The sequence below is a fragment of the Hyla sarda genome, chromosome 1 (genome assembly GCF_029499605.1).
Source record: "Hyla sarda isolate aHylSar1 chromosome 1, aHylSar1.hap1, whole genome shotgun sequence".
Lineage (NCBI taxonomy): Eukaryota > Metazoa > Chordata > Amphibia > Anura > Hylidae > Hyla > Hyla sarda.
The window spans coordinates 342,025,347-342,030,991 of NC_079189.1; the positions used below are offsets into that span (position 1 = coordinate 342,025,347).

Genomic DNA, 5,645 nt, shown 5'->3' on the forward strand with positions numbered 1-5,645 from the left:
CATATATTAAGACTGTAGAATTAGAGTAGAGAAGAGGTGACTAGGGGCTGTCCCACCTGGGGGACCCTACCTGAGCGTAGTCACTCTGACCCTGGGGACCACCACTCTAGGCACGGTACGCAACACGGCACCAGGACACCACACCAGCGAATGTAGTAAGTGAGCAGTCATGGATACAGAATTACTGCTCCTCACACCGATACGAAATACATTTACTTGACCAGTGAATGGTGATGTTCACAGTACATTGCCGCTCATCTACTAGAGTCACAGAACATTGGCACACTGCAGTACATTGATAATGTGCCGTCGCACTTTGTATTGAAGTCAGCTGGATCTGTAAAAGCAGAAAATATTATTAGCTATTACTAAAGTTCAGAAACATTAAAGAGGATACCCGGAATTAGAAAATCTTCAGTTTGTGTGGCATTGCATCTCCGGCACTGTGAAAAGAATGGAGCTGAGTTGTATTACTTTATACAACCTGGAGAAAGGTGTGATGCAGTTTTAAAGAAAGTAAATATGTTTTTCTAATGCTGGATAACCCTTTAAGGTTTGCCCCCTTACATTGACTGACTGGTTAATAATGTTCATCCCCTATGCATATTTAGTTAAATACAATTCTTAATATAAATGAAAAATTATGAATCAAAAATTGAACTCTGGTCTCCTTTGTGTACAATTTTTTGTACTAATGTCTAGAAAATTTTTGGAACAACTTCTAAAAAATGATAAAATGTAGTATGTTGTGACATATTGGTTATGTTTAAAGCTTTATTTATTATACGCAGATTTTACAGCTTTTCTAATATGCACTCATCGAGAAGAAGTAAAAGCACAGAAGGAGTTGTTGGAATGAAAAGAAACCTTTATTTGTGATTGTGATGATGATATATGTAAGTGATAACACTAATAGAGTGAAAACATAAGTTTATTGGGAAAAATGTGCAATTTAAAGGAGATTCTAGTACCCCAATGTGCACCCTCTAACCTGGAGGAGATCAGATACAGTTGGGCATGGAGGCACACAGGTTCTGTATGGCAACCTGTAGCTCATTTGCCCACAGATATTGCAGATGGGCCTGTAGATTTTGCACATTTGTAGGGATCTCAGCTGGTCTCATAAATGCTTTATTGGCAGTAAACTTGGCGACTGGGCAAGCTAAGCAAATGTTGGAATCTGGCAGAGACATTACTAGGAAACCCTTGCTGTATTTGGGTAAGAATTAGAAAAGTTTTAAGCCTGTTAAAGGGGAACTCCAGTGGAAATTTGTTTTTTAAATCTGGTGCCAGAAAGTTAAACAGATTTGTAAATTACTTCTATTAAAAAATCTTAACCCTTCCAGTACTTTTTAGCAGCTGTATGCTACAGAGGAAATTCTTTTCTTTTTGAAATTCTTTTTTGTCTTGTCCACAGTGCTCTCTGCTGACACCTGATGCCCATATCAGGAACTGTCCAGAGCAAGAGAAAATCCCCATTGCAAACCTATGGATAGTTCCTGACACGGACAGAGGTGTCAGCAGAGAGCACTGTGGACAAGACAAGAAAAGAAATTCAAAAAGAAAATAATTTCCTTTGTAGCATACAGCTGCTAAAAAATACTGGAAGGGTAAAGATTTTTTAATAGAAGTAATTTACAAATCTGTTTAACTGTCTGGCACCAGTTGATTTAAAAAAATGTTTTCCACCAGAGTACCCCTTTAAGGCTTTATTTTTGCGAGGGGCATGGGGTTTAACGCCCCAGCACCTCCAGGTGGGGCTATAGAACTCCCCCTGTACCTGTAGGCGCCGTTTTTGGGGAACAGGGGCATGGAGGGTGGTGGTGTGCTGTGTTTGTCTCCTGCCACTATCTGGCACTCTGGCAGGCCACTCATTGTAGCGGAGCCCCGTGGCTCGGGAGCTTATTAGTGAGTTGCCCCGCTGGCTGCCTCTTGGTTGCATGCTCAGCCAGCCACCACCTGTGGGGGTTGTGTTTTTAGTGCACTGTTGCTGGGAGGTTAAGAGTCGGGTACCGCTGCGGCTGTCTCGCAGGCTGATAATGTTGCCCTGACTGCCGCCCACCCTTTTGGTGGTTGGGCAGGCATTACAGGGGAAAACGTTTGGTGAGTGTGTGTTGTGCTGGCCTATGGTTGCTCCTGCTGTGGCTGGGGTAATTTGTCGGAGTATATAGGTATGTATAGGCTGTATGCTGTGGTGTAATCTGAAGGAGTATATAGGTATGTATAGGCTGTATACTTTGGGGTAATCTGCTATACCTATACAAGGAACTGTGGCAGACACAAAAGTAAAGCAAACAAAACTAAATTGCATTGATTAAAATCACACATATAAAACAGGAATGGCATCTGACAACAGAGGAAATCTCCTGAGCCGCAATCTCAACAGAGAATATATGCTCATAAAACCAGCCCACTGATGTGGGTTAGGGAACTGTCTATAGCAGCATGGTAATCATAAAGTGCTGAATCCCAAATAAAGTACATGTATAACATTTACAAAGTGCATAAATTGCAGATAGTAACATGGCAGTGAATCAGCAAACAAGTTACCCACATGTGTAAATAAAGGGCGCGGCTGGGAGACGTTCACCCCTATGACTGTTTTGGACCTGCGTCCTTCTTCCGGGAGTGGTTTGTTCAAGGGGGTGGTAAATATTTATGGCCTATATTGTCCAATCAGAGAATGTGTTTCTAAATTGTGAATATGTTACAGCTGAATACCTGGTTGCTCTTAGCGTGGGCAGTGTAACAAATCCGTCATGACCGCCGCATCTGGAGCCAGCCAACAAGGGAGAACACCGCTCCACCCATCCAGATGACCAAACAGTTAGTCATCATGCCAGGTCCGGAGCTGTGGCCACGTGATAAACCGTCGCGTAGTAACGGGACCACGTGCCCACATTGTGCTTAAAAAAAGAGTCTCAACTGGCACTACTGTGGTTACTATGGAGTGATGCAGAAATCCTGTGCCGAGGTCTGTATCACAGTCACTTGTTTTTAACCTGTGGTGGTGCTCAGCATACCAAAGTCCAAACAACTGTTATATACTTCAAAAGAAGAAAGAAAGTAGGCGGCAGCTCACCAATGTAGCTTCAGGCTTCTTTTTATTCAAGCAGGTGTAAAAAGAAGTGCAAATTCACATGCAATGAGCGACGTCCATTTCACACCATACTGTGCTTCTTCTGGCTCAATACCCGGAACATGCGCGTGAGAGGGATCGTGAGGGCCGCTGAATCAGCGGCATCTATGGGACATACAGGGACTATACAACAGTAAGTATATGGATGAAGCACCCTCTATTGGTTGCAAGTTAACATTACGGTTGATGACATCATCGTACCATGGGCAAACACATGCCCATACACTCAATTACAATGTTTAAGATAATATCATCCTAGGACAGAAAGAGGAGTGCAAGTGCACAGAGAAAAGAAATGTGTCCTAGAACATGAAAAGATGTGAAAAAGAGTGAAAAATTAGATGAAGTTTTTGCAGCATAAACATAAATGCAATAGTCTCATATAATTACAATTGTGAAAAAGTAAATTATTGTATGAACAACATCTTATACATCATACTTATCATATGTCATGCCTAACCGACACAGAAAGCAAGACATCCAGTAACTACAAATCTCCATATCAGTTGCATGCTGCACATATTCCAACATGTAAAAGTAATTGTACCTCTATTAAGAAATAAACTGCAGGAATGTGTGTGGGAATACCAAACGTGATGGTGAATTGCAAACCAAAACAATAAAATCGTGAAAATGTGCGTGTGTTCCTGCAGATTGAAGTGAATGTGTATGGATTGGTCCATGGACACACATATAAGTACATCCTATCATGTAAAAATGTGTACTTGTGATAATGTGACTATATATGGTATATAAATAGTTACACATGAAAAACGTGTAACATAAATATAGAGAAAGTGTATCTATTGGTCAATAATGGAAAAATCCATAATGATCAATAAAATAACTACATAGAATATAAATTACAACAGGAATGTTAACAAGTGAGATGAGTTCTACTGGTATGGTCATAGTCCCTTGAAAAAATATAAAATTATTATTTGAAAGAACAATAAACCGGAACGATTGTCCCAAAGTATATGGTCCGATTGTATGGTGTGGCCATCTTCGTCCAGGATGCTCAGATACACATAATGCATGTATGCAATATCGCTGAAGATGTATCTAGAAAACATAAATAAGATAGGATAAGTTAAAATTCACAACATATACATATTAAAAGAATAAAAACCCACATGACGGAATGGAAAAGGAATGATCTACTTGCAGAGATGCCAGATATATAAAAGGTGAAAAAGAGAGGGTTTTGTTCAGGCCATGGGTACAATTATTTTTAATTTATATATCCAACGAGATTTAAATTGCACCAATCGTTTGGCTATATCTCCTCCTCTTAGACCCTTCTGTATCTTATCGATACCCCGAATTCTCAACAGAGCTGGGTCTGCATCATGAAATTTTAAAAAGTGTCTCGTGACCAGTTAAAGGTCCTAACACCTATCCGTGTCCCTAGCCAACCGAATGTCCCTCATGGGTTGTTAATCCAACGTAGATCTCACAGGGGCACGTTGCATAGTATACCACTGCCCAAGTGGAACACGTAATATGTTGCGTGATCTTATAGATTTTCTCTCCAGAGCTGTCCGTAGAGTTTTCTGTGCTTACTATGTTGGGACATGAAACGCATCTTTCGCAAGGTATACATCCCCACTTGGGTCCCTTAGAACCAAACTTCTTATACGGAGGTTCTTCACGATATTCGCTTTGAACTAATAGGTCCCTCAGGTTCTGGTATCTTCTTGCGGTAATGCTTGGAGTAGGGGAAATATACTTGTTTAGTACCGGATCCATTGTTAAAATTGGCCAGTATTTTTAGATACACTTGCACATCTCCTCCCACCTAGAATAATAGCTGATAATTAAATGTACCTGATTGTTATCTGTATTTCGATTACTTGGTTGTAGGAGTAGACGTCTGTTTACACTCTTTGCTCGCACATGTGCTTTTTTGATGCTCCTGTTGCTGTATCCCCTGTTGTGGAAACGGTGTTTAAGTTCCAATGCTCTTTTTTCAAAATCATCCTCTTGTGAGCATATTCGTCTCATGCGCAATAACTGACCTGTAGGTATGGCGTTAATCGTTGATACTGGGTGTGATGATGATGTGTGAAGATAGCTGTTAACTGCGGTATTCCTGAGAAAAACGTCTGTCTGGATCCATCCCTCACCATCTCGTCGTAGTGTAATATCAAGAAAATCCACCTGATGGTAATCAAAGGTGTAAGTCACCTTAATGTTTCTGGAGTTATTATTGACAGCCATCATGAAACTTTTGAGGTAATCTGTAGGAGTATATAGGTATGTATAGGCTGTATACTATGGGGTAATCTGTAGGAGTATATAGGTATGTATAGGCTTTATACTATGGGGTAATCTGTAGGAGTATATAGGTATGTATAGGCTGTATACTATGGGGTAATCTGTAGGAGTATATAGGTATGTATAAGTTTTATACTATGGGGTAATTTGTAGGAGTGTATAGGTATGTATAGGCTGTATACTATGGTATATAGCCCTCTCTCTCTCCTCGGGCACAGTTGTCTTT

General features: G+C 40.5%; 1 long non-coding RNA gene across 1 annotated transcript; it reads right to left on the bottom strand.

Annotated features, from left to right (window-relative positions):
- Positions 1–4,082: 4,082 nt before the first annotated feature.
- On the bottom strand, positions 4,083–5,255 carry LOC130273572 (uncharacterized). The gene is made up of 3 exons (XR_008844049.1): positions 5,161–5,255; positions 4,970–5,072; positions 4,083–4,204 (listed from the first exon to the last, which is right to left on the bottom strand). It is a non-coding gene; the product is annotated as an uncharacterized LOC130273572 (long non-coding RNA).
- Positions 5,256–5,645: the final 390 nt, after the last annotated feature.